Below are 21,504 nucleotides of genomic sequence, written 5' to 3' on the forward strand. Positions count from 1 at the left end.
AAATACTTTTTGGACATAATTTCTTCTCAACATCATACACATATCGGATTACATAATCCCATAGCTCATGGACAATAATATAAGATAAAAAACCATATTTCCAATTCATGGTAAAACATGTAAAATCTTATGTAAATATAATTCAACAAAAATACCGGGCACAAGATCGAAAGGATAATCTTGTTCAAAGCCCCACATACCTAAAAATGGAAGATGAATATAAACTTCCGACTCCGGAACTTTATTCACGAAAATAAAGGGTGCTTCTCAAAGCCCTTAACATGATCAACTCGAATTGTAAATCAATTTGAAATTTCTATGGTTCAATCAAGATCCATAGAAGGATGAAATTTGGAGTAGTAGGGTTGGGGTTTGAGCCTTAGGAAATTTTGGAGAAAAATGAGCTATTGAATGCTCTTAATGAACTTAAATCCATGGTTTACCCGGATGGATTGGAGTGGGAATGACGAAAATACCCTTAAAAATCAAATAATGTCAAATCATTCCTTTGATGGACTGTTTTGATAGGTTGAAGTAGATTGACCATAACTTTTCGTTCCGATAGCCAAATTGGATGAAACCTATTTCATTTTAAAGATGACTTTCAGAGATTTCTGTTGATATATAGTAGTTCATCCAGATTATTATGTACAAGGAGTTATGCTTATTTGAATTTGACCCTAAAATTCGCCTAGCCTCAGTATTTTTTTGCTGCACATTTACTGTTCACCACTATTCACAATTAGATCGGAATGATCATAACCCATCGCTCAAGTGTCCATTTTGGAAAGCTTATTCGATGCTCTACGCGATGACGGGTCGCATGTCCAGAAATTCCACACAGAAAAATTACTAATCACGATAAAGAATAGAATTCAACACGTTTTCATCTGAGATCTTAACGGAAAATTTTTCGGGGGTATCACATCATCTCCCCCTTGGAAACATTAGTCCTTGAATGTTGATAGGTAGGTCAAGAATACTATGAGAATGAGTATATAGAGAAAAATCATCTTGCCCATGCATATATTCCATTCAAAATTTTTTTGGATATCGTAGAAAACACACAAGCCAAGATAAACATAGAAATAAGGATTAAATCAAAAGAGAAAGATACCTTTGACATGATCAGGATTCATAGGAAAGAGGTGGGGATATTTAGTGTGCATATCTGCCATAATCCTCTGCTTCAAGTTATCAACATCAGCAACGCATAATCTTTCTCGGAGTCACAAAACGCCATCTCCCCCTTAGGAGAAAACCTCCACCTTTTGGTATTTAACTGACTCTTTTAACCTCCACCTTTTGCTATTTAACTGACTTTTTTAACCTCCTACCATAGAGATCTTTGAATGGAGCCATCTGAATACTAGAATGATAGCTATTGTTGTATGCAAACTTATTCAAAGGCAAGTGGTCATTCCAAATACCCTTGAAATCAACTGCACATGCCCTTAGCATATCTTCAAAGGTCTGAATGGTTCTTTCTGCTTGACCATTTGTCTGAGGGTAAAAGGTTGTACTGAGATAAAATTGGGTACTAAGACCCTTTTGGAATGCTTTCTAGAAATGAGAGATGAACTGGGTACGTCTATCTAAGACAATAGACAATGGAACATGATGAAATCTGACCAACTCCTTGATATAGAGTTTGGCGTAATCCTCAGCTAAATAGGAGGTATAGACTAGAAGTAAATGAGCTTATTTGATCATCCTTTCTACAATGACCCTGACTGAATTATACTGATGAAGAGTAGAGACAAACCCATCACAAAGTCTATATTCATTTCTTCCTAATTCCAAGTGGGAATATTGAACTCCTGCATAGACCCACTAGGCTTCTAATGCTCAACCTTTACCTTATGACATATAGAGCACTTAGTCACAAACTCTACAATATCTCATTTCATCCCACTGCATCAATAAATTCCCGCAAATCACGGTACACCTTAGTGGCTCCTTGATGAATTGAGTAATCTGCACCATGCGCTTCTGAAAGAATTCGTTGCCTCAAGTTATCTATACATGGCACACACAAACATTCCTAACAACATAATATAATATCTCCCTCTTGGGAGAAAACCTCAACCTTCTGATGCTTCACTAGATCTTTCAACTTCACTAGATTGAGATCTCTATCTTGTTTTTCCTTAACTTTGGAATCTACAGATGATTCAGTACTACTCTAAACCCATATATTACCCTCGGCTGAATCGACTAAGTAGACACCTAGTCTGGTAAGATGATGAACTTCCTGACGTAGCTTCTTGTTACTATATTCAACATGATTAACACTACCCACACACAATCTACTAAGAGCATCGGCCACTATATCGGCCTTGCTCAGATTATAAAGGGCACTCATGTCATAATCTTTTAGGAGCTCTAACCACCTTATCTGAGGGAGATTAAGATATTATTTAGAGAACACCTACTGAAAGATTTTATGATCCGTGAACATATCTACATGAGCACCATACAAGTAATGTGTCCAAATCTTTAAAGCAAAAGCTACGGCTGCTAACTCAAGGTCATAAGTAGGATAATTCTTCTCATGGGGCTTAAGTTGTCTAGAGGATTCGGCTATAACCTTATCATGCTGCATGAGGACACAACCCAAATCAACTCTAGATGCATCAAAGTACACCATGAACCCATCTGAACCATCTGGAAAAGCTAAAACTTAGGCTGAGGTGATTCGAGTCTTAAACTACTGAAAACTCTTCTTGATAGGATCTGACCATAGAAACTTAACTTTTTTCTATGTCAATTTTGACATAGGGGATATAATAGGAGAAAATACCTCAACAAAGCATCTGTAATAGCCTGCCAACCATAAGAAACTCCTCATATCTAATGGAGAGACATGGCGAGGCCAATTTTTTACTGCTTTAGTCTTTTAAGGATCAACTCTAATGCCATCACCGGAAATGATATGACCAAGGAATGTTATTGACATTAGCCAAAATTTGAACATATTAAATTTAGCGAACAACTAATGATTTTTGAGAGTCTCCAATACTATTCTGAGATGGTCTGCATGATCACGCTCACTACGGGAATAGACAAGAATATAATCTATCAAGACTATGACAAACATGACCAAGGACTGCTTGAACACACGGTTCATCAAGTTCATGGAAGCTACTGCGCATTTGCAAGACCAAAGTACATTACTAAGAATTTGAAGTGACCATAACGAGTTCGAAAAGCCATTTTTGAAATGTCACATTCCCTGAATCTGAGCTGATGATAGCCTGATCTGAGGTCTATTTTAGAGAAATAGCTGGCACCCTAAAGTTGGTCAAACAAATCATCAATTCTGGGAAGTGGATACTTGTTATATACCATGAATTTATTGAGCTGGCAGTAATCAATGCACATTCTAAGAAAATCATCTTTTTTTTCACGAATAAGACTAGCGTACTCTACAGGGTCACACTGGGTCTGAATCCATTATCTAAGAAATTCTTCAATTGTTCCTTCAATTCTTTGAGATCTACTGGTGACATTCTGTATGGAAAAATAGATATGGGATGAGTATTTAGAAGAAGATCAATGTTGAAGTCTATTTACCTTTTAGGAGTAATTTCTGGAAGATCTTTGGGAAAGATATCTGAGTATTCGTTCACTACTTGGACTGATTCAAGACTGCTAGTTTTAGAACTAGTGTCCTTAACTTGAACAAAATGATAGACACAACTCTTAGATATAATTTTTCATGACATTCTAAATGCTGACCTCTAAATGCTGAAGTACTACCCCAGCACTCTAGGTTAGGTTTACTCGAAAAATAAAAATGGATCAATCTATTTCTATAGTCGACTGTGGTATATCAAAAATGAAGCCAATCCATGCCGAGAATGACATCAAAATCAATTATCTCTTATTCGACTAAGTCTGTTGATGTGACTTTCTAAAATATCATAATTGGATAGTTCCTGTATACCGACTAGGCTATGATGGTTTTACCCACTAGGGTTGCAACAGAAAAGGGCTCTACTTGAATTTTGGGACTGACTCCTATATCAACTATTGTATAAGGAGTAACAAAATACAAAGAAGCTCCTGTATATAGCAAAGCATAAACTTCAAAGTGAAAGATGTGTAAGTACCAGTCATGATATCAGGAGAATTTTCCTGATACCGTTGGGACTGAAGAGCATAGAGTCTTTTTGGGCGCTGCCCATTGGTGGAGCTGGAAGTGGCACCCTGCTGATTCGGGCAACTAGACTGAACTGAGGAAAGATTCTACGGACCCTAAAATCCTAACTAAGAACAATTTCTAACTCTGTGACCTAGCTTTCCATATCTGAAACACACATCACTACCAGCTCTGCAAATACCTTTATGTTTTTTACCATAAATCTGACAAAAATGATGGGTGTGGGCACTGCTAACATTGTCTTGATACTTAGAGCCTGGCGCCCTATCACGGTCACCATACCTAAACATAGAAGGTGGAGAACTAGATGAGGAAGGAGCTGGAATGAATGACTTTTGGTGGAACTAAGAACAGTTACCACCTTCTAACTTAGGCTGATTAAAGTTAAAGCTACCAGTTCTAACTCCCTTATTCTACTTCTTTCTTATCTTAATCTTCTTCTCTTCTATCTGTTGAGCATGGATCGTAAGCTTGGCTATGTCTATATAACTAATCAATATCGCAGATCTATACTAATTGACCACACTATCAATCACCCTAAAAACAAACTTACTCATCTTAGCCCTGCTATCGACCATCACGTGAGGAGCATATCTAGGTGGTTTAGTAAACTTAAGAGAATACTCTTTCACTGTCATGTTCCTTGCATGAGGTTGATAAATTCTAACACCTTAGCCTCCCTTATCTCTACGGGAAAGAGTCTATCAAGAAAGGTAGTGGAAATTTTCTCCCACTCAATAAGCCCTTCATCTAAAGCCCTCTCTACTTTCTACAGCTTGAACCATATATGCGCCATATCCTGCAACTGATATGTTACTACCTCAGTACTCTCACTAGAGTTAAATCCCATGATATCTGTAGTTTTCAAAAATTGGTCAAGGAATTCTTGAGGGTCCTCATCTATCTTAGACCCAAAAAAGGATGGAGGATTAATTCAAATGAAGTCCAGAATCCTAGTTGCGGCAGTGTTGGCCGCTGGATTCGATGGAAAAAAAGTTGGCCATTCATTCTGAGTAGTAACAGAGTTACCAAGAGTAGTGAATGCAGCTCTAAAATCTGCATAGGAGACATGTCCATCCAAGGGATCTGCTCGGATGGGCAGAGGGGTCGACTGATTTCAGTTTCTTAGTTTACGAGGCATGTTCTGTAAAGAAAAAGGAAGAAATAGATTAAATGAGAGTTAAATTTGAGCTCATCCTCTTTGGTACGACATGAATATTATAATAATAAAAACTGTTCCTTAAACATCTTATAGACATGTAAATAAATGTGGTGTGTGATGTGTAAGTAATTGGTAACATATTTAAGGCCTTTAACTGAGAATAATTGCAAAGTTTAAAACAAATTTTGTTGTTTTTGATTTGTTTATGTTTGATCTTACAGTTTAAGTTGATGAGATAGAGAACCAATAATAATGGAAGCAAAGAACTTGAAATCTGGAGAAATCTGAAGAGAAGTGTGGCTGACGACATCTGTGATAAGTCGTTAGCACTACGATAGGCTATCACAGTTATCGTCCAACTTAATCAGATATTTGGCATGAGTTAAAGCTTATGACGACATCTGGTGATTGGTAGTCAAAAGTGTGATAACCTATCACGGCCAACATCAGCTTTAACGAAAGAATGGGAGTTAAAAAGAAGTTATGACGATATATTTTTATAAGGCATCAAGATGGTGATGAGGTGTCAAGGATACCATCAGACTTAGGCAAAACATGGAAGCTGAGATGAAGTCTTGACGATATTTGTGATAAGCCGTCAAAATCTTGATAAGCCGTCGTCGTCGTCGTCATCTTTAGACAGCAAGAGACAAAAGAAAAGAGGAGACGGAGACATCCATGATATGTCATCGAACTCCTGATAAGCTATAACAGATGCCGTCCTGTATTCCTCAAAAAAACTGTAACCTTGATTTTGTTTTCATAATTAGGTTATATATTTAAAGCTTTATTTTACAGTTTTCTACAGATAATTATTCATTATTATTCCACACATTGAGTTTGGTGAACATACTTTGATATTTTCTCTCTCTACTTCTATACTTAACAACACAACTATTTGGATAGTTTATTATCAATATTGGGGGATTTGTCCTCTGTGATCTAATCTATGATTCACTAGTTTTTATTCATCACTGTAAGTTTGTCTTTCAAATCATGAATTCAATTATGTGTTTCATTTTTTATGTCGTGAGAGGCTAAACTCCATTAAACTGAATTATGGGATCTAGGGTTAGGTCTTGATAAGGTGCTAGGGATTCAAGATTCAACAGGTGGTAGGATTTTTTGATAATTCTGATGCTTTAATTAGTGTCTGTTGATTACAAACAGTAGACACACCTGCTTTGATTTTTTTGAGAAAGAAATCAAATATAGTAGGAAGTGAATTATCAACAGGGACTCAAAAATGATTCGTTTAATAATCAACATGGTAACAAGGTTGGTTAACCTGATGTAAAATATGGATAGTGAATACAAATTCCCTATGTTTGAGAGGATTAGATAATTAAACACTTAAGTAGGTCGAGAGACATTTGAGCATAAGATCAATAAAGATAGATTGTTAAACTACCCACCATGGAAATCTTGAATAACCTTTAGCATCTGTCATGTACCGTAAGCCCTAGTGAACATATTTCTTGTTATTTCATAAGCTGTTGTTTACAAACATCAAAATTAAACTGACAAACAATTATTTGTAAAATTTAAACCCCCCATTTCAGGAAATATTAAACTATCAGTGAATTAAATAGCAAACGACTTGGGTTCACACCTTATTCCTTGTGGGATTTGACCCCAACCTAGTTGGGTTTTTATTGACAACGATCTCTGACACCCATTCAAGATTGTAATTTGAGCGTTATCAAAAATGGCGCCGCTGTCGGGGAATACAGTTGTAAATTGAAAGTTTGTGTGCGCTAATTCACTATTCGTTAAGTTTCCTAGATTTATGTTTGTTTGTTGTTTTTGTTTAACTACAGGATCCTTGTTGTTTATGCCAAAAACAAGAAGTTCTGGAGAACTGTTATTACTAATTAATCCAGAACCACAGTTGATTGGGAGAATGGAAGAACAGCAAAAGGGTGATAGAATGACAGCCTTGGCCAGGGATCAGGTGAACGTATAGAATGAGGGTCAACAATTCCATTATCCGAACCTTGGTGATGAAGGCTTGGGTGATGAGGAATTGCTGAATCCTCAAAATCCAAGCCTAGTAGAGGAAATTGTTGCACTAGTGCAGCAAAATTTTAATTGAATCCATCCAGTCAGAGAAAGGTATGGTCCAAAGCCTGTCAAATATGAGGTTGATGTCGATGATAAGGGAATGTATGAAACAGTTTCAACGGGTGCAATCATTCCTCCACCATTGGTACCTGGTGCAAAATTCAGCAAAACAAGTACCATGATTCAACTCCTGAATCTGAAGGGATTGTTTGGTGGCCTGCTTGGTGATGATTCGAACATGCACTTGGTGAACTTTATCACCATATACAAATCTTTTGATAATCTGGGAGTGAGCTAGAATGTGATCCGATTGACATTGTTTTCATTGTCTCTGTCTATAGAGGCAATAATGTGGTTAAATGAGCTTACGCCTGATTCCATCACCCGTTGGAGACATTTGAAAGAAGCATTCCTAGAATGTTTTTTTCCACCCTCCAAGAGGGTACAGTTGAGAGAAGACATCATCTACTTTAGACAACTCTCTACCGAAGCATTGTATAGAATGGGAGAGGTTCAAGATGAAGCTGACATAGTGTCCGAACCACAATATGATAGAACTACACTTAATAAAGACTTTGTATAAGGCTCTCAACTCTGTAAAAAAGATGATTGTATATAATACTAGTGGTGGTTCATCTGCTGATCTGTCTTTTCAAGATGCCTTAGATATGCTGAATAGGATGACCAAACAAAGTCAGGCTTGGAGTACCAGGGATTCTCAGGGTAACTAGCCCGGTTGTTTTTGTTGGTATGACTGTGGAGCAGTGTAGAAGAGATGAGGAGAGGGATCAAGACATGGCCCATCTAAGGACTCAGATGGGCCTGCTCACCAAGCACTGATTATCAGGGAAGACTGAAACAGTAAAAGCTGTAACATCTCAAGACTGAGTTGATGTGCAGCCAAAAGAAAAAACAAATTAGGTTAATAATGAAGGGTGTTTCTGAGGCAATAGCCAAGGAAATTAAGGTGGAAACATTTATGAAAAGACTGATTACAAAGATAGGGAGCAAGGAAACTTGAGAAGCAGTAATGACAGAAGTGGTTTATACGTTCCCCCTGGAAATCAGGAAGCTGCTGCAACTAGCTCTGTAAAGATGTCTATGGAGGACATGATGGAGAAGTTGTTGAAGGGAGTTAAGGCCACTAACTCTGGTCTGACCACCATGAAGACCAATATGACATCTATCAGTTAGTTGGTGGACTTACACTCCGCTCTAATCAAATAGTTAGAGCAATAGATGAGCCAACTTTATGCAATAGTCAAGCCGAGAAAGAGAAGAATTTTACTAGGCGATACTATGTAGAACCCACAAAATGATGCCTCATGCATGGCAATTACCACTAGGAGTAGTAAGACCTTACCTGGCCCTTCTATAGGCAAATCTGTAGATAGTGAGGTAGTTGTCAGTGAATCCGAAGAAAATAACCTAGTGGAGCCTGAGAAGCTGAATAGTTCTATTGATGCTTCCGAGAAGGAAAAAGAGAAGGAAGAGGAATTGGTGTTGAAAACTATCACACGGCGACCACCTCCATTTCCTCAATGACTGAAGAAGAAGGTTGATGATAGGAAATTCAGCAAATTCATCGCAATGATCAAGCAATTGATAGTAAATGAGCCTTTGGTTGAAGCACTTGATTAAATGTCAAGATATGAGAAATACATAAAGGACCTTGTGACTAAGAAAAGAGATGTGAGCTAAAAATTAGAGGAAAATCTCCACCATAGTAGCGCTATCTCTGCAAGGAACTTAGTACAAAAGAAGTCAGACCCGGGCGCACTCACTATTCCGTATACAATCGGGACTATGGAATTCACCAAGGCATTATGTGATCTGGGAGCAAGCATTAATTTGATGCCACTAACTGTTTATAGAAACCTGGGTATGGTAAATCCCACACCCACCAACATAAGACTCGTGATGGTAGATTGGTCAGTAAAGCGATGTCCAACTTTATATTCCCTGTAGATTTCATCATTCTGGATTGCGAGGTGGATTTTGAGGTATCCATAATCTTGGGTCGACCTTTCCACGCAACCAAAAGTGTGTTGATAGATTTAAGAGTGAATAAGCTCTTATTTAGGCAGAACGATGAAGTGGTACGATTTGATATGGTCAAATCAATGAAGAAGCATAAAGAAATAAGTTTATTCTCAGTAGTTGATGTGTATTATGAGGACGAACAGGATATGTCCATAGCTGAGCAACTTGTTATCGAAACTTTAGCCGTAGTTATGATTAATTATGATAGTGAAGGCATTGGGGAGTATAAAGAGACAATTTATGCGTTTAAAGGAATGCGTTCATATACTTATGCTCCTAACAAGATGGACCTTGATCTGGCTAATCGACCAACACCACCAGCTAGCCATATATTGAGGAGCCTCCGGTGTTGGAATTAAAGGAGTTGCCTCGACATTTACCGTACATGTTTCTAGGCAGTGGGAACACGCTACCTGTTATTATTGCAGTTGATCTGGGTGAAAAATAAGTGAATGCACTTATTTTAGTACTTCAGAGGCATAAGAGAGCTATAGGGTGGACCATCGTATATATTATTGGCATTCCCCCAGGAATTTGCACGCATAAAATTAAACTTGAGGAAAATTGTATTCCAATTATAGAGTACCAGCGCCATTTTAACCCTCTAATACAAGAGGTGGTTATGAAGGAGATTATTAAGTGGTTTGATGCAGGAGTGGTTTACCCTATTTTTGAAAGCATGTAGGTAAGCCCATTTCAATGTGTACCCAAAAAAGGGGGCATGGTAGTGTTGCTAATGAAACAAATAAGTTGATTTCACCCAGGCCTATAACTGGGTGGAGAGTTTGCATGGACTACCGCAAGCTGGATTCTTGGACTCTAAAAGACCTCCGATGCCCTTTATAGACCAAATGCTTGATCGATTGTCTGGAAGTGGGTGGTACTACTTCTTGGATGGTTATTCTTGATACAACCAAATTTGATTTTCTCCTGAAGATTAGAAGAAGACAACATTCACATGACCATATGGCACCTTTTCCTTTAAGAGGATACCATTTGGGCTATGCAATGCACCGTTCACTTTTCAACGTTGTATGATATCTATCTTCTTAGATATGGTGGAGGACACCATAGAGGTATTCATGGATGATTTCTCTGTGGTGGGTGATTCATTCGAGATGTGTTTGGAAAATCTGAATCTAGCCTTGCAAAGATGTGTAGAATTTTATTTAGTGCTTATCTTGAAAAAATGCCATTTTATAGTAAAGGAGGGCATCGTTCTCGGCCACAAAATTTCCAAAAAAGGGATAGAAGTTGATCGAGAAAAAGTGGAAGTTATTGAGAAACTACCACCTCCCATTTCAGTGAAGGGAGTGCATTGTTTTACTGGACATGCTGGCTTTTATCAGAGATTTATAAAAGACTTCTCAAAGGTTGCAAATCCACTTTGCAAACTTTTGGAGAAAGAAGTGAAATTTTCCTTCGATGATGAGTCATTGAAGGCAGTTGAATGACTTAAAAAGAAGCTGATTGAGGCCATTATTTTTATTGTACTTGACTGGGCAAAACCATTTAAGATCACGTGTAATGTAAGAGGTGTTTCCCTTGGGGCTGTATTGGGACAACAGAGGGACAAACTATTTCATCAGATATATTACGCTACCAAAGCACTGAATGGAGTGGAAAAGAATTACACCGTCACTAAATAGGATCTTTTAGCTGTAGTGTTTGCTCTTCAGAACTTCAAAGCTGATCTGCTAGGGACCAAAGTAGTGGTCCATACCTACCATACTGCATTAAGGTATTTGATGGCTAAGAAGGAGCAAAACGAGGGTTGATTAGATAGGTATTACTGCTGTAAAAATTTGACTTTGAGGTCAAAGATAGGAAAGGTTGTGAAAACTAGGTTGCCGACCATCTGTCTAGAATTGAAGGTGAGCCGGAGACTAGTGATGAAACAAAGATAAATAATGCATTTGTTGATGAGGAGATCCTGGCTGCCACTGTGGAAAAATTGCCTTGGCATGCAGGTTATGAAAATTTTGTTGTGAGTGAGGTCATCCTAGATAATATTGCTTTCCATCAAAGAAAGAAGTTCTTGCATAATATGACACATTAGTTCTGGGATTAGTCGTATCTTTTTCGGCGATGTGCTGATAATATTATAAGGAGATACGTGCCGGAAGTAGATGTTTTATACATATTGGAACCATGTCATGCTTCCCCTATTGGGGGTCACCATGCCGGTGACCGAACGGATATGAAGGTATTGCAGAGTGGCTATTACTGGTCGAAATTGTTCAGGGTTACCTATGAGTTTGTGCTGAAATGTGACCAATGCCAGAGGCAGGGTTCAATCTCTAAAAGACATGAAATACCCTTGACGAAGATGCTTGAAGTGCAATTGTTTGATGTCTGGGGCATCGATTTCATGAGTCCTTTTGTAAGCTCGTACGTGATGAAGTATATTTTAGTTGCTGTTAACTACGTATCAAAATGGATCGAAGCTATGGCCTTGTCTGATAATGAAGGGAAGAGGTTTGTTGCTTTTCTCAAGAAGAATATCTTCTCTTGCTTTGGGGTACCACGTACTATCATAAGCAATGGAGGATCCCATTTTTGCAACAAAGTGTTTCGAGAAGCTTTGGCAATATGTGGGGTGAAACAACACAAAGTTTCCACTCCATACCACCCACAAACCAGTGGGAAAGTGGAGGTGTCAAATCGTGAGATTTAAGCCATTCTAGTCAAAACGGTGAACGCTAGTCGGAAAGATTGGTCTTGTAACATTTATGTTATCATTCTCGTATGTTCTTACGTATCCATGTACAATGGTACTAGACATTAGTTCCAGGGTTGCTCCATTTACATTGACTTGACTTATGATATCTTGTATCTTATCGTATTTATATCATGATTTAGCTTAGTTTACCGATAATGTCTACAGAGTACTCATGATTTTGGTACTCATACTACACTTCTATACCCTTTTGGTGCAGATCCAAGTGCTAGGCACCGCCGTTGATTCAACGATTTTGCACAGTTGATTTCAGAGATTAGTTGAGCTCTTTGAATCAAAGTTACCCTTTTTTGTTTTGTTTATCTATGTCTAGTTACCCTATTTCCTTTTGTTTATCTATGTCTAGTCTTTGATTTTGGGATAGATTGTATTTGACTATTTCGTAGACATATTATTTTGTAGTAGCACTTGTATCGGCATTACTGATTCATAGGGAACTTGTTGGATTCTATTTATCTATTAGACCGGTATTATTGTGTTATTACTATTCAAAGATTTAAATCTTTAGTTCTTATAATTTAGACAATTTCCACCAAGTTAGCGCATTGTATATACCTCTGGGCTACGATTCGGCTTACCAACTGATGGGATAGAATAGGTGACATCATGAATCGCAAATTGGGTTGTGACAATGTGGTATCAGAGCCTAGGTTTCACTAGTATTGTTGGTGTAAAAACAACGTATTATAGAGTCCTGCGGATCAGAATGGTGATGTCTGTTTCTTATCTTTGGGAGGCTATATGACATTCTTAGGAGATCTGAACTTCTTACACTCATTTAGTGTGCCACAACCTGAACGACGGCCTGAACACGATGGGTATCTCATAGTCATAACTCAATTTTCGAGTGAAGATGACACTTACCACTACCCACCAGTAATAAGACAACACCGTAACTAAGAGTTAGTGCAATAGGTTACCTTGGTAGGAACATATATGGGAACACAATATAACAAAGATATTCCATAAAGAAACCACTAACATTCGAATATCAATCTCATGACCTGATAGTATTCGTACAAGCGCATTTAGATTCTAGATTAGGAATTACAACTCAAAGTCTAGATAGTATTAAATAAATTTACACATTCATCTCGAATACAAAAGACAGAATAAGGATAGAAGGGAAAAAGTGCAATCTAAACTCCAAGAGCTTACCCTGTCTCCTAATGATCAATACCGCAGAACCTCGACTCAATGGCGGCTACTAGAACTCGGGTCTGCACCAAAAAGGTACAGAAGTGTAGTATGACTACCAAATCATGGGTACTCAGTAGGCATCATTGGCTGACTGAGGTAAATTATATGATAAGGATGATATAAGGTAAGACAACAACTGAAATTCAAGGTATAGGATTGAACTTGAATATTCTACGATATCACTGTATACAATAACTAATCTACTAGGGTAATAACATAATGCAACATATCAACATATATCATATTCTCCATACAAAATGAATAATCATTTGGAAGAGTAAAAACACATGTATACAATAAGAACTATGTAATTTCAATAAGTAGCATGCCAACCATCATTAGAATATAAGGCACAAGATCTTACCATGATAACACATATCGCTGGGAAGTACATGGAAAAGAATACAACAAAGAACCCATCATCACGTCCCATACCACCGGAGAGTACACCAAAATACCAATCCTTCAATATATCAAGGAAGAACTGCACAACAACACACCCAAGGCCGCAAGTTCACATTCCCACTTTAGTCTTCTACTGAGGTGTATAATCATCATAAATACCAAAATTAACATAACGAAACCAATTTCACCATAGCATAGTTATATAGTTAATTAGCAACTAACTCATTAACAGACTCCATTTTAAGTTGATATTAGTTAATCCCCATTTCCATGAACCACTAGATTGCCAGTATTTTAGCTACTAGTCATCAAATAAGGAAAGCTAAAACTTACCAACACTATTATTTATGGAAGCATCACAAAGCCATTTTCCATTTAGCGTCCTAATTATATAAGTCATCAATTTAACAACCATGTCATCACATGTCATAGGTCAACTTAGCTAATCATCATACTATACTAAGTCTATTGCCATTAGGCATGTCTCAACCTTGAGGGCTACTTCCCATATTTTTACCAAGTAAGGTCCACCAGCCCACAAGTCATTTTATTAGAGACACTAGTCATCACATAAGCCACTTTTCTTTGCCAAATTCCATAGTGTAACTATTTATCCAAGTTACGTAGATTTACTAGGTGAGCCCTAGGTTCTACAAAAGATTACATATATCAATTAGCCTTAACCCAATACTCGCCATAATCCACTTCTAGTTGATACTTAGAGATAACAAGGGTCACACCTCTTATCTATTAATTAATGACAAAGAATGGATAATAATTTATCAAGGAAGACATCATGTCCCAAGTAGACGATTAGGGTTAGCCACACACGGCGTAACCTCACATACAACCATGTATTCACCTATATACTTACCACACAAAACATTATCACATCATTATTACCTCTTTCAGATTCATCGGGTAATATCATAACATTAATATATCCTTTGAATTCACCGAGCATCATCATAACATCCATATATTTGTTGGATTCATCGAGCACCATCATCAAATCAATACATCCTATCGATTCACTGAGCATCATCATAACATCATTATATCCTCCAGATTCACTAGGCAATATCATAACATAAATACATCCTCCAGATTCATCGGGCATAATCATAATATAAATATATCCTCCGAATTCACCAAGCATCATCATTATATAGATACATAAGTAAACAAATCAATAAGGATATTCAATTCATAATGATTAAGAATAAGTGATTGTAGGGTAAAACATAACATCTTACTTCACTACTAATCATCACTACAGAGTATATGTGGATGCATGAACATGAGTATCTAAATGATATACGCTATAACCACTTTTCAAAGTTAACATGTTAATAAGCAAGTAAATTATAAGTCAAGTGCATGCTCTCTAGATGCCTCTGTTAGACACACTTTTCACAGTACTAACCCCAAAGCAAAATCCTTTATATAGATATTAGCTTAATCATTAGGGTTAACTCATAGCAAAAGTGAAAACATGATTAGAGGTTCACTTGGTGAGATCATCAATAATCCAAGCGATAGCATAACCATAGGTTCAATTTACAAGACTTTCCAAGGCCTTGTATATCATGACAACAAGATAATCAATCAAGCATACACATCTTCCAACCGTTAACCACATGAATAAATCAGCAACCGGGTTTACCAATATTATTTCAACAACGTAACTTAGACGTTCATCAAGTTTCTAGGTCACTAAGGAATTGCATAGTTCAAGCCTAAGGTGGGTCAAGTCCCATTCCTAAATCCCAATAGTGCAAAAGTTCACTTCTACAAGACTGATTTCTACCGGTGATTAGGCTAGGTTATTTAAATCATACAATAGGGGCTTATAAATCCTTACTAAGCGTAAAAGGGAAAAACTTCTTCAAATTTCCTTTCCAAGTCACCCCAAACACTAAAGCCAATTCATAACTACTCATATCTAGGTTAAAATACTCTTCAGGTTAGATACCAACAACATTCTAAAGTATTAGAGACGCTAAAGTATTCTCATACTATTCCTGAGAGTACAAGTAGAACTATCCAAGGTTCTAAGCTATAGTCAAGCATCATATTTTGCACGTGTAATAGCCTACAAGAATCAACTAATCCCAAATGTTAACTATCATCCATTTATCATCTAAGACCATAGCCAATCACATAAGATATTAATAATTATACTACAATCACGCTCAATGTAACTACAAGTAACCCTAACCTACATTGAGTACAAATTGGTCACGAATCGATGAGCTCTGCCTTTTCTTTTCTTGAAGATTATACCATGAGCCAAGCTATCAACAACATAATCTAAGCATTATTACAAGATTAAAAAACCTTATTCTGGCACCATTGTCCCATGGGTTCAAAATTACACCAAACCACCAAGTGGGTTCAACCTTCAGAAATGAGTTTCCAAGACCAACCCATTATTCAACTATCATAAAGGAGCCATAATCAATCTCATTTTTGGGTACAATTGAGCCTCAAAGACTTAGGGGTTTTGGGTATAGAAATCAAGAAATCATCACCAAACTAGAAGGAATCTTACCTTAGATTTGTAGCAAAAATGGATTACACAAATTATTCCAGATCCTAATAAACTCACATGACAAAATTTGTAGATTTTACTCTTTATTAGGGTTTAGAGCTCAAGAGAGAGGCAAAAATTGCCAAAATTTCAGGAAAGACTACCGTTAAATAGGCTTACTCAGGTCTCGGGTCTTGCGGTCGTACACCATGATTGGCCACAGTCGTGGCACCGTGTTCACACCCATCACACCATAGTTGTTGTATCTCTCCCGATTCTAGGCATGGCTGAAGCTTGGAACTTTGTTTTGTTATTCGGCCAATGCCTCGATATGCATTCGAAGTCCATTTTAAGCAAATTAGATATGTAACCACTTATATTTTGGCAATTCGTACTCAATGAAGAAGTCGTATTTCACATTTAAGGTAGTTTTATAGAGGTTATTGCTCAGTGGCCAATTAGAACCAACGAAGACTTTAAAAATACAAAAGTGGTTCTAAATACAAAACGAACCACCAAGAAACCAAACTATCGGTTCCAACAAGTAACTAATGACTTGGGGAAGCTATGGAGAATCTCTATTAGGGAAAATAAGAAAGAAAACAAACAATGACCTGAAGGGTCATTACAACATCCACTACTAAGGAACTTTCATCCTTTAAAGTTTAAGTTGAACAAGATACTTAAAGTCTCGAACAAATAAGGATACTAGGACCGCATATCACTCTCAATATCCTAAGTAGCCTCCTCTACTGGGTGATGCGTCCACTGAACCTTGACTATTGGAATTTTTATAGTACGCAGTCTCCTTGTATCACTAGAAAAAATAAGCACGGGCTCCTCTAGAAAGGTCAATTGCTTGTCTAACCATACCGAGTCCTATCAAAGCACATGAGAAGGATTAATAATATACTCTCAAAACATAGAGACATGGAAAAATGAATGAACAACGGCAAAATTTAGAGGTAAAGCCAACTCATCGGTGAAACACGAAGGAACACATGATCAACAACACTGAATCTAAAGGCACGGAGTCTATGATCGGCTTAGGCCTTCTACCTACTCTGGGCTTCTCTGTCCTTATCCTTAATCACCCTGACCCTATCCAAAGAGTCCCAATGAAAATTTGTACCACAGGGTCTAACCTTGGAATTCTCTAAGTATCCTATTGGATAACGACATCTCTCACCATACCTAGCCTCATAAGGGGCCACCTCAATACACGAATGATAATTGTTGTTGTAGGTGAACTCTGCCAATGCTAAGTGTTGATCCTATAGTCCTCCAAAGTATATAACATAGGTCAAAGCACATCCTTAAATACCTGAATAGTCTATTTGGACTGACCATCCATCTATGGATGAAAGGCTGTACTTATATCCACTCGAGTACCCAACTCCTCCGAAAATGCTCCCCAAAACCGCTAAGTAAATAAATAACCATAGTCTAATATGTTAGACACAGGACCCCATGAAAATAAACTATATCTCGAACATAAACCTGGGCTAACCTCTCAGCACTGAAGGTCATCTAAATAGTAATGAAATATTTTAACTTGGTCTAATAATCCATAATAACTCAAATATCATTATGAAAATGGGATGTATAAGGAAAACCACTAATAAAGTCCATGGTAACCCTTTCCTATTTCCACTCAGGGATGGGTAACCTCTTAGTCAAACCGCTTGGACACTGATGCTCGACCTTAACCTGCTAACAACATAGGTAATGATTTACAAAGTCTGCCACATCTCTGTTCATACTGTCCCACCAATAAAAATGCCTTAATTCTCTATACATATTTGTCGTATCGAGATGAATAGAAAATCTAGAGATATGAGCCTCATACAAAATCGATTGAATTAAATCATCAAATTATGGAACACAAAAATTACCCTAAAACCTTAAGATACCCATGGAATCTATGGTGTGTCTATGAGACTCAACACTCACCACCCGATCAAGGAGAAGGCACAACTTACTATGCTCAAACTGATGATCACAAATTTGCTTAAATACAGAGCACCTCGCCTATACATAAGCCAAATCCTTGCGAGATCAAAAATAAAAGGGCAAACCATAAAATTGGCAAAGGACTGGATGTCCCTTGCGAAGGGGCTCTGAGAAACTGATATACAAGCAAAACTACCCATACTCACCGCATTGCAGTTCAAGGCATCAACCACCGCATTCACTTTACCGGGATGATACAAGATGGAAATATCGTAGTCCTTTAATAACTCCATCAACCTATGTTGGCGATCATTAATCTCTTATTAGGTTATAATAAGTTCAAGACTATGATGATCGGTTAAAATCTTGTAATGCACACCATACAAGTAATGCCTCTAAATCTTAAGCATGAAAACTACCATTGCTAACTCCAAATCTTGAGTGGGATAGTTGCGCTCATATACCTTAAGCTGTCTAGAAGCATAGAAAATGCCACAACCCTATTGCATTAAAACACATCCAAGACCAACACCATATGCATCATAAAAACCTATGAATCCCTCCTCTTCCACTAGAAGGGCTAACAGTGAGGCTGAAGTGAGACAATCCTTAAGCTTTATCAAAGCTCAACTAACACTCCTCGAACCATCATAAAGGAACTTCCTTCTCAGTCACTCTAGTCATAGGGGCTGATATGGTTGAAAAACACTCAACAAAACACCTATAATAACCAGCCAAACTAATAAAACCATGAATCTTAGTGGGAGACATTCGACTAGCCTAATCACGAATCGCTGAAATCTTAGCTGGGTCTACTATAATACCCGTCTTAGACACCACGTGTCCAAGAAATGATACTGACTCAATCCAAAACATGCACTTGGAGAACTTGGGAAAAACCACATGCTCTCGCAAAACCTAGAACACAATCCTCAATTATTGTGCATGCTCCTCACTACTCCTCGAATACATAATAATATCATCAATGAATATGATAACAACATAGTCTAAATAGGGTCTAAACACATGGTTCATTAAGACTATAAATGTGGTTGGGGCATTAGTCAACCCCAAAGACATCACCAAGTACACATAGTGACCATAACGTGTCCTAAAGGCTATCTTCAGGATATCTTCAGCCCGAATCCTCAACTGATGATAACCAAACCTCAAATCTATCTTAGAAAATATAGTTGAGCCTTAAAGTTGGTCGAATTAATCATCAATATGAGGCATCAGATAACAATTCTTCACCATTACCTTGTTAAGTTGCCTATAATAAATACAAATTCGTATTTACCCATCTTTCTTCTTTACAAACAAAATAGGGGCTCCCCATGGGGATACACTTGGTCTAATAAAACCCTTACCAATATGATCCTGGAGCTGGGAGTTTAGCTCCTTAAGCTCAACAGGAGCCATAGAATAAGGTGCCATAGAAATAGGTCAGATGCCAGGCTAAAGTTCAGTAGCAAACTAAAACTCACGGTCAGAGGGAAGAACACGAAGTTCAACAAAAAACACATCGAGAAAGTCATAGATTACATGAACAGAGTTAAGCATCAGACTCTCTACATGAATATCACATACATAGGAGAGATAAGACTCATAACCTCTCGATATAGGCCATCTGGCACAAACATAAGAAATAATCCCTGCCACACGATTGGGGTTACACCAGGCATGGCCAACGTAATGGTCTTGGCCAAATAATCCATGACCACATGATAGTGGGATAACCAATCCATGCCCAGAATCACATCAAAATCAAACATATCAAGAATAATAAGATCCACACAAGTATTAACATCACCAACTATCATAACACATCACCTGAATACTCGATCCAAAACTAAAGAATAACCTATAATAGTAGTTACATGCAAAGGGACTGATAATAAATCAATAGTCATCTAACCGTGGTGCATAATAAGCAGATACATAAGAACAAGTGGATCCAGGATCAAATAAAGCCAGAGTCGACTCGCGACATACCAAAATTACACCTGTAAATATAACATCTAAGGTCACAGCCTCGATCAAGCAGTAATAGCATACAACTAACCACGCCTACCACCTGGCTAGGCACCTGAATAACCTCTTGTTGTACCTACATGAGTACCTCCTTGAGCACCTTGGTAACCACCCATACAACCTTACAAACCACCTTTACTTAAAGCATAAATTTCCTAAATGAGAGTAGCTCCCTAGGCTGTAACAACTATCACCCCACGACTAGATCACTCTTTAGAGAAATAACCAAGAAGTCTGCAAGCAAAATAAGAATCACGAGCCGAACTAAAACTCTTAAATTCGACTAATTCACCATAGTTGCCATGCCTAACATGGCCTATTGATGAACCTCTCAAAGACTGATCACTACCCTTACTAGGGCGACCATTAGTAATGAACTTACCCCCATCAGTGGTTTAAAGAGCTGCCTAAGCTGGTAGATTAGCCTAATTTGAGGTTAAAAAGAGAGATATAGAGGATGTCCAACATAAGGAATACCACCCTTAAATCGGGCGCTACTAGGACTTCTATAAAATCTTCCCTGACATATAGGCCTCTTATCACAACCCTCACGCTGCATGTCCTCTATCACACTAGCATAATTGGAAACCTCAGGAAAAGTTCTACCTACAACAACTAAACTCTGATCGACATTCGAATGGGAAGTCTCAATCCTCGCACAAAGTAGCAAACTCTCACATACTCTATATCTATGATAGAAGTCACATTCATAGCCAACTCATAAAAACAAGACTAATTCTGAATGACTGATATAGAACCATGCTCTAATATATAGAACTAATAACTCAAATAATCTCTAAGGTTGCGAGGCATAAACTTCTCTAAGAACACCATAGAGAACTGAGCCCAAGAGAAAGGGAAAGATCTAACTGACCTGGAACTCACAAAACTCTTTCACCAATGTTGAGCAGACACGTCTAATTGAAAGATTGTGTAATCCATGCCATGGGTTGCAAGAAGACCTAACCCATGAAGCCTATCCTCACAAGTAGTCAAAAACTCAAATTCATTCTCTCCAGGAGCATAAAAAAAACTAGGTGGAGCCAACCTCAAGAATCTACCTAGTATCTTCTGTTTCTCAGCAGATATAACAAGCTAGGTCACAACTGGCTGAGCAGCTATGGACTGAACAACTGCCAAAATATGGGGAACCTCCACTCCAAGAGCTACAACTATAGGTTGTACTCCTGTCCCAGTATTCTGTG

The sequence above is a fragment of the Capsicum annuum genome, chromosome 8, assembly GCF_002878395.1.
Source record: "Capsicum annuum cultivar UCD-10X-F1 chromosome 8, UCD10Xv1.1, whole genome shotgun sequence".
Classification (NCBI taxonomy): Eukaryota; Viridiplantae; Streptophyta; class Magnoliopsida; order Solanales; family Solanaceae; genus Capsicum; species Capsicum annuum.